This window comes from Mycteria americana, chromosome 6 (genome assembly GCF_035582795.1).
Source record: "Mycteria americana isolate JAX WOST 10 ecotype Jacksonville Zoo and Gardens chromosome 6, USCA_MyAme_1.0, whole genome shotgun sequence".
Taxonomy (NCBI): domain Eukaryota; kingdom Metazoa; phylum Chordata; class Aves; order Ciconiiformes; family Ciconiidae; genus Mycteria; species Mycteria americana.
The window spans coordinates 56,500,931-56,514,467 of record NC_134370.1 but is presented as its reverse complement, the minus strand read 5'-3'; positions in this window follow the sequence as shown (position 1 = coordinate 56,514,467).

Here is a 13,537-nt window from a genome sequence, read left to right as displayed (position 1 = left end):
ATTCCCAAACCTTTCCTCTACACCAAACAGCATAACCTCTGATTGAAAAGCTTACTATCATTTCAAAATAAGTACTCTTTCTAACATTTCCAGCAACGGCTATCATTACTGCCAGGGCCTGGGGCTAAGACATTGTCTTCTGATTTACATTTGAGCAATTATACTTATGTGGAGACTATTCCAAGAAACTGCAACGTGCAAGTTAGAAAATGGAGAGGCTTGGAAAACATGGAACTAAACAACCTCAACTACAACCCAGATCTGTTTTAGGTTCACCTCCAAACATTCCTTTCCCCATTCAGATCTAGGCAGTATCTGGCACTTCTGTATTAACAGCTCTCATCCAGACCTATTTCTGGTCAATAATAAATAACTTGGGAAGAGTAAATAGGTGAATAGAATTGCTAGTTACAATCTCTAACAAATTAAAAGGCATCAAATCAATATTATGTTTCAGTGGGACTCCACACTTTCCAATTCACTCAATACTTCCTAAAATTATCATTTCACTAGTTAATCAGGGATTATTTAAATTATGTGTTAGCTATGGCTTTGCTGTCATTGTGTCTTCCATTAAGTCCAGTAAATCCTGCATCAGGAAGTGGGACTGGAAGGATGAGAGGCACCTGCTCGCATTCCTCTGTGTTGTAGGTACATACAAAAGCCACAGATTGGATTCTACACCTCTCTCCTTGGCTTGCAGCCCCACTTATGGGAGGAGTGGGCAGACAGGCTGGCTTTGCTTCTGCGTCAGTGGGACAGGAGGCATGGACAAAGGGAGCAGCATACGAGAGCTCCTCTTACTTCTAGCTGTGGAGCTCCCTAGGACTCACAAATGCCCCCATTTCTCAGGAAGGAGAATGTACTTGTGTTCTACATTTTTCTTCTTTCCCAGACTTGCTAATCTCTTAATGTAAAATAGATCAAAATGATAGATGGCTCATTGTCTTCATTCTGCTTTGGAGATCACGTTACTTTGCTTTCTGATGTCCTGACTCCTCTGTAGAATATAACAGGTCTTAGAATAAACCTGCTAATCAGATCTGTACCCATTACTGATTCTGCTTCCCTTCCTGATAAGCACTACACAAATCCCTTCTCAAAATATGTTGTGGGTTTTGTAGCAAAATGCAAAAGTAGCGAAACAGCATTGTTAACTCATTGGGGTTTTTTAGTTATGCACTTGAAAATATTTGCTATTTTATGTAATACTTGATATTAATTACAACTATTGATGTTCTCCTTAGAGAGCTGTGATTAGAATTACCAAGGCTAGTCCAAGATGAATAACGAATTCCAGGCCACATTCTGATCCAGGTTATAACCAACAAGTATAGAACGATCTTTTGATTTCAGTGCCATTGCTCTAGATTTACTCTAGTCTAACCAAGATCATTATCAGGCTTTCTTAAGAGACATTGTTCTCTCAGATGCCTTTCTAGATTAATTGGCACAATTACATCCTTCTTTCCCTCTTCCCCCTCAGGTCGATCTATATGTCAGAGGCTTACAAGCTCTGTTGATTCAGAGCTGAATGAGTGCTGTAGGGAAACGAGTTACAATGGTCCTCCTTTTCTCTAAAGGTCCAAACTCTTTTGGTTTTGATGTAGAAGTCACAAAAATACACTAACCTCTCATTCATTCAGACTTCCTCTTCTTCATTTGAAGGGTAAGAGACACTTCCAGAATGCAATGGGCTGTCTCCCTTCACCTGTGAAGCACTTCATGAAACCCTTATGTGCACTTATTACTTCTTCAGCTACCAGAGTAAAAAGACTATTGGCATTCACAGTCAGAAAGTAATCTTTCAACTGGAGAATTGCTAAGCCAGAGGGGATAGCTTAGTGATCTAAACATCTAGGATCAAATTAAGCCTTGGTGCAAAAGAAAGCAACTCGGCTGACTTCAATGGAACTGTGCTCATTTACATCAGAGGTGAATCTGTCCCACAAGACTGCATGGAAACACAGGTTCAAATCCAGCAGCCAGGGACAAGTTAAGAGTGGTTTGTCAACTCAGCACTATAAGAGAAGGTTTCTTACGCATGCTAAGTTAGGAAGGGCTATTGTGAATAAAAGTGGAATCCTTATTTTCCTGAAAGATACGGCACAGCCAGAAATGAAAGCGGCTTGGCTCAGAAATGTGTTTGCAAATATATGGCATTTCATACAGAAAAAAAAAAATCCCTCCCCCTTTCCTTTCAAAAATTCTCATTTCTCTGCTTATTTCCTCCAAATATTATTTGAAGACATCACTGGTTTTCAAAAATGCTCATCAGACATCTTACCAAAATATGCTCAAACAGTTGTTTTCTTTAACTAAAAAGTTATTTCATCTAGTAAAAAACCCAAACAACTAAACAACATGAAATAGAAAGAGAAGTTTACAGTTTGCCATGTGGTTACCTAAGATCTAAATAGTAGCAGCCAGCAAGATGCTTCTATTAACTTTTTCCGGAATCTGTAATAATGTGCTGGTGATAATAGTGTTTTGTCCTATTCTATTTTGTCGTTCAAAATCATTTGCTCAAGTAGCTGACAAATTTTCATCAGAACAGAAAATGCTGCTAGATGCATTTCAATTAGTTATCCCATATGCAGTATGAATAATTGTCACTTAAAAATCCATTAAATAAGAATTTGCAAATTTTCCCCACTTTTCTGCACTATTTCTATGTTCTTGTTTCCATTGTATTAAAAAAAAATCCATCTTCTTTTAGAGCATGGGGAAGCAATTAATACTGCATTTTCTTTTTTCCACTGCACTTTCACTATATATTTTCATTATTTCATCAAGGCTAAGTAATCAATATTTTCATTTAAAAATAAAGACAAAGATCTTATTATTAACAACATAAAAGTCATTTTCAGACCTGCTGTATCGCACTTTCACAGGGGAAGTGGAAGGGGAAATCAACAGCAGCTCCTATCCTCTCCTCTCCTGTTCAGACTTCTAGGGAAAAAGACTGTGGGTTAGTAGCGTGCAAAGACAATGTTCCAATATTAGAAATCTCCCAAGCAGAAAGTTGTATTTTGGGCTTGTGTTTCCCAGACCTCTGCAATAGCAAAGTCCCTAAGTGTTGTTAGATGGCAATTACACCTTAAGCAAAAAGATATTGCAGATCATTGATTCCTGCAAATCTCCTCTCCTTTGAAGTAGCAGCACTTGCTTATGAATGAAGATACACACACTTTCACCTTGAAATCACATGGACCTATTTTCTCTATTCAGTCCTGGAAGCACATGAATTAGATATTCCAAATTGGATACATCTCATCTTAAGAAAAGAGGTTTGATCCCGAGAGCTTCACTTCCAGCAGGCACCATACTCGTGTGAGTAGTCTCAGCAATATGACTGAGACTATTTGTGGGAGTGAGAATTAGGAATATGAAGTTTACAGAATGCAGTTTATGTTTGTCTTGGACCTAAACACTCGTAGCTCCACTCAGGTGAGTAAGATCCAAGTCATGCCGCTGCCTCCCGTCTGAATGGTTGTGTGCGCAAGGATTCCTTCAGGGAGGAAGGCTCGCAGAACTGCGCTGTGTGAAACTACACAGTTGATTGGCAGAGAAAAAAATAGTAGAATTAAGCTCTTCTTTGATTTTACGGAACATTGACTTCTGCAAATGTGACCTTAAATTCAAATTGATTTGATCTTAAATGCAGGAGATTTCATCTACCTTCCAGGCAAATATGCTCCATATGTTAAATACCAGTAAATATAGTTAGTTCTCCATTGTCTATGAATGGAATACAGAACAGCTTTTCTGTAAAGACCAGGTTCTCCCTTAGCAGCAGAGGATTTAAAAGGTCAGAACTAGTAATGATCAGCTGAAAACAAGGGCTTGCCTGAAAGCTGTTAGAGGGTTTGCATTTCTAGTAGGTCCTAAAGCCCATTGCTTGACAGTCATTACAGAAAAAATCAGGTGAAACAGCTCCTCGTGTTTTTTTCTGCTGGTGATGCTTCTTTCTTTCTTTACCTTCTGATGATGAACAATAAAACTGGAATGTTATTTTTAGAAAATATAATCACAAGTCAGATAATTCCTCAGAGTTATCCTGGGAAAACTGCCCCAGGTTCAGGATTTAAACTGACCAGTACTGGGTGGGGTAAGGAAATAACTTTTTCTTTTTATTAGTTATAATTGCTCACTGTAAGGTTTTGTATTTTTTCTTAAGTATATTGTACTGCTTACCACCTAAAGAAGATTTTTTCAACAATTTTGGCTACTTATTTGTTATGCAGCCCTCTGATACTGTTCTGGATAGCCTCTATTTTTAGTTCTTGGATTGTACATCCTGGGGAAAAAGAGCGATACTATTCTCTCTCCCAAAGATAGATTGCCCCTGAGTGCCAAAAGCTGGCAAAGGAAAAAAACAAAAACAACAGCAAAGTGCTCATGGCAGAAGGCTTGATGGAAGCTTTAGGGGACTAATTCTGATATGTTTACTTTATTTTCTTTTTAATGGGTTGTCAGCTGAGGAGAACAAACAGCTCTTCCTGCATCCAGAAGCATAAGCATTTATTGGTCCAGATAAAGCACAGAGAAGAAATATTATTCAGGGTATACTATAAGTCATCACCATGTCTCTTCAGGTAAAATGCCAAAGTATTTCTGTTGTACAGTTTTCACTGTGCTGCTCTGTGCAACACAGATTGGTAGCGGGAGGTACTCATGGCCATTGGAACAGTGCAGAGTTTAATACTGAACGTATCCTCTTAACGTTACCCTGTAATAGCCTCTCAGGTAAAAGTATTTCTGATATCATTAACAGAAAAAGCAGTTCCCTTGGGAATGATACGTATGTACTTTCAGTAGAAGGGTACACACTCATATGCATGTTCTGAACCCTCCAGAAGCTAGGAGGGGTTTGGGAAGGTTTGAAGAGTCAAGGATTGCAGTGTCCCAACTCTGATAAACATACACTGGGAATCCCTACTGTCTCTATGCTGCTTAACTAGTCCTCCTTCCTGGGCAAAAGGAGCTTGCTATATTTTCCTCTTCTCTATCCGTATCACAAGAAAAGCCTTATTTTTTTACATTGGCATTGGATTAAGCAAATGGTACACACGGAAATCACTTTCCTAGCTTTTCAGGATATGGACCTTAGCACAAACATATGGGATTATTTTCAAAGTGTCTGGGAAAGGAAAACACATTGATACTGTTTAGATATGTTTCAGAATGTTGTCAGCGTAAAGTGCAAAAGTACATCTCCCCGTGCTCACACTGAAGTTGGCTGGTAAATGTACTACTGAGCTGACATTCACTGTCCTTGTAATGAATCAAGTCTATGTCTTTACAGAAATTGGGGTTTACGGTGGTGTGCTCTGGGTTTATAGCAGAGAGTAGTCTCACAGATCCATGTTTCCTTTATGTATTTCAAATTGCTTTAAACCATAAGCCTTTCTTTGCAAAGAATTCTTTAGAAAGTAAACCTCCTAATTGCCTTGTGTGTTCTCGATCAGATCCTCAGCTCTCACACTAGGTTTCATTATGACTGCATCTGTGTTGCTGTGTAAAACTGCCCAGAGGGAGACCAGAATGGCCAATAAATCTTATTTCCCAAAATGAATATCGTTCTGGTCAGCTTTGGTGTGACTCAGTTGAAGTGGCCAGGGAGAAAACTTGTGGGCACTGGTCCTTTTTATGACCTCCAGTATCTATCTCCTTGGCATGTCAACGAGTCAAACACTCTGAGAAGCCTTTGGCTATCTGATATGCCTTTGTGGTGACGACGACATTACCCTCAAAGGGAACCCAAGGACATTCCTAGATTGTCACTAGTTGAGCAAATAGGTTTTGATGGTAGCCTTAAACACATGCTGGTGCCAGGCTCTCAGAAGGAACAACAGAGATGCCAGGTGTCAGCTCTAGGAGGTGCTCTGGAATACAGGGAATTGCTGGAGCCCTGTCATACACAGTGGGAAAACAGCCAACGGGGATCAGCGAAACCAAAAACCAGCTAGGTAACTCTTGCATTCCGCTGTTTTATGGATGTGAGAAAGCTAAAGTTGCCATTTTATCAACAGTGTCTCATTTATAAACTGGCAATTTACTCACTTTAAGCCAATTATTAATGACATCATTTATACTTTTGAAGAATCTGTGCCGGTACTGTACAAATAATTCCAATCCTAGATTCTGCTCAGGCATAATCATTCATATACATCAGTTAATGACAATTTAATTGCATATCCTTATCATCATAAATACTGAACTATTTGTATATAATAATATGTGCTAAAGAACACATTGAATTTCAGTTTGCCATTAATTTCAGTTTGCTATTTATATACAGCATATGGATTTCAACTTTTCCCTTGACACCGGCATTGTTGAAACAACCACTTGATCTATTAAATTTTTTGAGTAGCTCTTTAAATTATAAATAGTGCCCAGTTGTTTATTTCAAGTGCTTTCAGTACTCCAAATGTGGTTTAATTGTATTTGAAAACTGCCAAATATCAATGGAGATCAATCCTGTCCCATTGATCTGTTTATGCAGTTAAACATGTAGAATATCAGATTCAGGCTCTAACATATTTAAATACTCCTCTATTGATCAGCCGCTGCCATGATCCGGCACAGATGATGGCATAGATGATTACAGGAAACTGCCTGCTCTGGTTTGCTCAACTGATACCTCCATCTTTCAAAAGGCATCATGGAAGAACTGATCCACAGCTCAAAACCCGAGGGTGAGTCAGACGGGCACACAACCTTGCCATACAAAAATTTCAATCCATGGAAAGATTTTAGCATCTGATGTAGGAAACCACAAACACACATACTGAAAAGTATGGGAAAGTACATTAAAATCCTGCACCTTACTGCCTGAATGTGACAAGAGGTGAGTTAGGGAGCTCAGACAATCTTTGTTCCTTCACAAAAGCAACCAACTGCTCTCCAGGGCTGTTTGTCCAGCTAAAGGATAAAGGTCTAAACCTATGACACAGAACTGTTTTCTATAGAAGATTATGGGACAAAAATGCAGAAATGCCAGATCTTGCAATGATGTTACTTCAGTATTTTGGATTAGTATGTGGTCCTGGTTAGAGCACTCTACAACCAAGTAGAAAATACTTTGCTTCAACCCCAAACACCTACGAACAGATTTTCTAGAGCTAAATAAAGGTCCCTTTTATTTGTTAGATATTTTGACTGTCCATGAAAAAGCTGACCAGGAAACATCAATCTTTTGTATTTGTAGGTCAGAACTAATTTGGCACAGAGAGAGTGCGTGGGGAAGGATGAAGTGTTTGTTCCCAATACCATATACAGATCAGGGCCAGATATCAGAAGAAAATCACTCTCTTGCCAGTGATGAGGTTCCAAGGGAGCAATTCTGTGTTGGTACCTCTCAGAGAGCAGAGGGTATAGCACGTCTCATATCCCTCAGACATCTCCAGCTAAGTGAATGCAGCAAAAGGCAGAAGGAGATGAGGGTTTAGATCTTGGGAAAAGAGGAGGAGTGGGATGGATTAAAGAGCAAACCGCTCTAGAGGATTGGCTAAGCCTTTCCAGGTAGGGAGAAAAAGGAAATCGATGTATAGTTCCAGAAAGTGCCCGATGCATGTGACAATATTGCAGAGAGAGGAGTGATGCAAGAAGTGCCAGGAGTGTGGTCTTCCCACTCCGAAGCACAGGGTCTCAGAAAAACTCAGCATTACTGTGGATGAGTAAGTATAGCTTCATGCAGTTCAGTAACTCTTTCTGAGAGCTGAATGCTTTATTTCTTGGGCTTCTTTGGAAATCCCACCTAGCTTTGTAATACTATGGTGAAAGCAAAGAACAAATACATATAAATTGCTCCGTGGTGTTTCAAGTGAGTGAAAGCTTGGAATGCAACCACCCATCATTATTATTATTGTGCTTTGTCAGCTAGTAAAGGTAAGTAAGAAATTGTCCTTGTCAAGCTTTCTTCAAAATTGAGCCTTGCTTCAGGCCTTAAGTAAACAGCCTTCTCTGGGAACAGGTGCATGTGGTACTGTCATTATGTTATCAGCTATGTACATTTTCCTGAACTGTACACAAGACAGTGTTTGAACAAAGTCTAAATGTTTTTAAACTTTTCTTCATATGCTAAAGTAAAACTAAATCTATAGTTTAGGATAACCTACATACATGTTATGAGGTGATGTTAACTGCTTCAGAAATTAGTTCATATGATACTAGATTAAAAGAAAAAGACTTTTTCAATATTAGTGATAATTATTGTAACTATTTTTACTTACAATAATTTTTGAGGAGAATACTGCATCTGCTTTAGACTCAGGACTCACTTTATAGTTGGTGACTCTCTTTGGCAGGACTTGAAGATTTCAGCAGCTGCTGAAAATGAATTTTGACAGAGATATAATAACAACAGTATTTTGCACATTAAGAAATATGAAATAAGGAAAAGTAAGACTGTGTTGAGTGTAGACTTCCTTCTTAGCAGGAGTCAAGCATTGCAGGTAATACTCTGCTGGTAACAGCAACTTGAACTAGCACTCATCAATATTTCTAAATTACCAAGAAGAATCTAGCTAATCATTAGTTGCTTTACACCTTCTGGCAACCTTGTAAAGACTGCTATGAGTTAATATAAATCCCATAAAGTTAACAAAATGTCCTATGACTACTGGAACTTTGTGGGAAACACTAATTTAATAACCAACCAAGAGGTTACAATACAAAACGTTTGTTGAAGGTACCTTGGTATCTGAGTGTGATTGACAGTGTGATGAATGATGATTGCTGGGCTAGCTTTGAACAAGTGTTCTTCCTCCAGCGAAGTCAAACAGACCACAGACCTTGCAGAGGAAGTTATGGAATTTGCTTTTTGTTAAGGCAACTCAGAGATCAAAATCCATATGCCAAATCTTTACAACTCTGAATCCAACCTCACGAGCGGATGATTCTTCTCAAAAGAATCTCTCTGGAGCTCTCATGTCATTGGTACATATTGGCTAAAGACCCTGATACCCCTGTGCTCACAACAGCAGAGACTTCGCCAGCAAAGCCCAGTGCAGCATTCAGAGGATAGCGTGCCACCCTGTCCTGTCTGCCAGGCAAAATATCTGTCCAGGATTGGTATAAAGAATATTTTATTGTGTGTACTCGGCAGATTCTTTGCAGAGTGCTTCAAAACAGGCAGAGAGAGCAGTAAATGTTGTCTTTGTATGTGTGAATTTGAAAGTCTCTGTTAAACTTCACCATCTACGTTTAAAGGCTTAACATTCACATGATCCCTCTTCTTATCACAGACAATATACACCATAGCATTCATTCACAAATGCAAACCAGTCTCTCATATAAAGTGGTAAAAAGGGGATGGAAGGGAGTAAAATATGCGGGAAGCTATTCTATCCCCATATGGCCTGAAATTTGCTCAGGGTATTATACATGTGATTAGCAACTGTCTGTCAACTAAAGGAAAAAAAACTTGGAAAATTTAAGGAGGATATGGCTTTTACTGAAGATGCAGTAGTCAAACAATAATTAAATATAAAAAGCAGAATTATAAATTTCTGCCTCAAAGATGAAGTCTTTGAAGACGAGGAAAATAAGTGGTAAGATTCTCCTACTTTTTGTTTGTTGGCATGTTTGCTAAGACCTGCCTTGTAACGAGTTAACATTTCAAATGTGGAGCCAAATCTATCAATTTTATTGTTCTGGTCTGATTGTCAGGACCAAAATTAGACCTGTTTATCTTTAAAATATCTTTAAGAGTGCTAAACATATGTGGATATAAAAGTATAGAAGAGTTTGATGAGGCAGTATTATTGATTATGAATGGACATGGGCATGGGCAATGGAATACACATAAAGATTGGTGTGTAATACATACATGTAGTGGGAAGAGTTAAGCGCTGCCACATCCATTCTTTCTGCAGTCCTATAGCTGACATTTCATAATGTAACTGCAATCTTCACATTCACTTTTAAAATAGGGCTCAATATGGAATATCCAATAGCGGATATAAATAAATACATATACATACACATAAATATACACGTACATACAAGATGACTCAAAATACTTTAGAATCAGTGAGCCCGTGTCAGTGGGGTCACAGCAAATAAATGTGATGTTTTAAATATAAATTTACAACCTTAAATTTTAATGCATTTTAAAACATATTAAACATTTTAATTTAGCATCTCTGTTAGGAGATATTTTACATCCTAACATATATGTTTCAGAAACCAAACATTCAACATAAGCATATATAATTTTGTCTCTCTGGCAGTAGAATTTTTTGGATTTATGTGCAAGATAAATTCTGATAGTGTATTCACACTGTGCTTTCTTAAGACACCACTCAGAATATCTCATGGTGGATTCAGAGTTATTGCTGTTACTTTAGGCTTCACTCTACAGTTCATCTCTATTTTAAAAGTACAATGAAGCTTCTTGAGAGAAGAAAAATTACATTTAAGCACTTGATATGTTTCTCTTACTTTTACAGTAATAAGTGGTTGATAGCATCTAACTCCGATATTTTATTTATCTACATACTTACCTAGCTCCCTCCCCCCCCCCCCCCCGGTATCTAACTGATTCACAAACCTTAATGAACTTACACTCACAAAACTCCCATGAAGCTAGAAATTATTCCTCAATTTATGAGGGAACAGAGACTTAAAGAGATTCACATGGCTTGCCCAAGAGCAGATGAGAAGTTTGAACTTAAATCAAACTCAAGTCTTCTAAATTTCAGTTCAGAAGAACAGCATGTCTATAAACTGTTCTTATGGTCGGGTTACATTTAAAGTGACTTGCTACAGTATATTATATTCACTTCAGTTTTGTCCCTTTTATTGCTATATAGTACCAAGTAAAAGCTGTAATGAAACACAAATAACTTTCTCATCTGTTATTTACATAACAATATCAAGAATAAAAGCTACCTTTATCAAGTTATGCAGTGTGCCCTATCAAATACAGTACTTATATTTTGTCTACATTTATGTACAGAATGAGAACTTACATGAATTGGTTTATCTGCATTTGTTCTATTAAAGAAATAAAACATCTTGATTTAGAAAGGTCAGTAACTTCTGAAACAACACTTTTGATTCTCTTCCTCGTCTGTAGCTGTGGAAGAGCTGAGACCACCATATTCTCAGCGGTGAAATGGTTCTCTCTACTTAGCTAATTTCCCCCCACACTGTGTAGCTCAGTGGTGACATATGTCCAATGTTTCCCCAGGCTTAAAAGAAAAGGAACTCACATTCTGCCAAAGAACAGCCAAGACCATAGAGGAGATGAAATATAAGATAAAGTAGTAACACTGCAGTGGAATGAACCCATATGGGACCTTGATTTTTTAAAGTGACAGATTACAGACATAAACCTGAGTTGGAGGGATCAAATCTGTATCAGCAGCAAGAGCTAAGCTCTCCAAAATTCAGCAGGGTTCAGATCTCCTGCCTGGGCGTGCTCCCATCCTTCTATGAGATGAAAATGTAATAGGAAACTCTAGTAAGAACATGTATTTTCAGCTCCGTGATTTGATTAATATTGGTAGAGCATTTTCAAGATGACTCATACAGCATACCATGTGCTTCTCTTGAAAAGGATTCAATCCACTTTTATACTAACTTTTGTCACATCCAGGAATGCACAAATACTACACTTAACATACACTCTATTATTGTGTACATACCCTTTGTATATATATCTGTAAGAGCAAATTAAATGTGCCTAGCACTATTTTATGGCAATAAAGCCAACTGCTAGAGGAAGACGTGAAAGAAAGGTTGAGTGAAAAACTCTTTTACTCTCCAGAAGAGCGTGGACATATTCAAACACTTCCTAGCAGGTATGATCATCAGGAGTGTATTAGTTGTTGTAGATCAAGAACATGGAAATTGTTCCATCATTTTATCAATACATATGAGTTCCCATACCCGAGAATGTTCCCTTACTCTAATTTACCAGTACAGATACAGCATCTGTTTCTACAGTCACCTTACAGTGAGGGCTCTGGCATACCTGCTCATGTAAATACACAGATATAGTACTAAGACTGTGAAAAAGAATATAAATACCTCATAAGCAAAACCAGATTAGTACTTAATTTCACAGAGTTGGGCTCAAACAGACCAAAGGTGTCAGAGAAGCATAATCGTGGATTAGTTATGCCCATTTTTTTCCTATAAACTTTTAAGCATTCTATTTTCATTATTACTTACTTTCTAAGGATAACTCCAGGCACCCAGGCTTACTAGTGTGATTTCATTAGTAGAACTTCATCCATTAGTAGTATTTCAACTGGTAAAAGGTAAGATAAGCAAAGTCAAACCCGGGCACTGTCAGTGTATTTGCAGCTGCTCTTCTCACCGTGAGCACAGTGCTCTGAGAAGAACAGAAAGAGAATAGGAGTGTGTTTGCTAAGAAGGAAGTGTATGAGGGCAGAGGAGAATGAAGTATCTGCTGGTTTTTGCTCTAGATGCCAAACCAAAGCTTTAACCACTGGCTGTCACTGAGGATCCTATGATAGCTTTCACAAGAACAGTTCAATGCATTTCATTTAGTTGTCACTTTTTTCAAAAACACTGTTGTGCAATGGCATTGGTGTGGAATAGAAGTTGAATTTCACCATAGAGATAGCTACATTTCAGCGGTGGGAGAAGTGATCCCAACAGACTTTGTAAAGCACTTTGGGATTCTTACAGATGAAAGGTGCTATATAAATGTCAGGTATTGTTATACACCACTTAGGAGAAATGTTTCCATTTATTCCTCTGGATTTACTGTTGAACATTTAGAGATAATGGTCATTGCTGATAATAACAGTAAGAATAGCAGCTTGAACACTGCACACTGTGTAGATTGTTCTGTATTCTGCTTGTCTGTAACAGGAGGTCGCATACTGATAAGTAGGAGGAATTTTTTGACAATGCAATTATGGAGAACTAGCTATTTTTCATATTATATGGTCAAAGGGCAACTGCCAGAGTTATTTACATGGCTGCATCATTTACAGCCAGGATTATTGAAAAGATTCAGCAAAAAGGTAAGCTGCTTTCATTATGATATTCAAAACAGCATAATACAACAGCTTCCTGTAATAGGGCCACTTGTTTTACTGTATTACCTCTCTGTATTTGTCTAAGTTCTACTCATTCATCTTATTAATAGATTTTGTTCAAATGCATGACGGATATTTCTAACAATGCTTACCCAAGCACTAGTTAGAATTTGTTAGAGAGATTCCACTGTTTATCCTAACATGAGTGCCTTTGGATTTTGGTGTTTTGTTTGGGGTTCGCAGAGGGGGGGCACTTTTTTTTAGCATAACAAAAGTCCAGCATTGATTTTAATAGGAGTGTAAAAGGCAGACTATTTTTGCCAGGTAGATGAGTAATTTCAGCTATGCTCTAACAAATCGAATAGTCTTTATAATACTGGAAAACAATCCTGCCCCAGCAATTCTCTCAACTGAGTAACACCTGACTGTAAAGACCCTCATATTCCCCCTTCCTCTTCTGCTTCCCAAGTCTCTCCTCTCAGATTTCTGCCTTCCAGTTGGGGTATCTC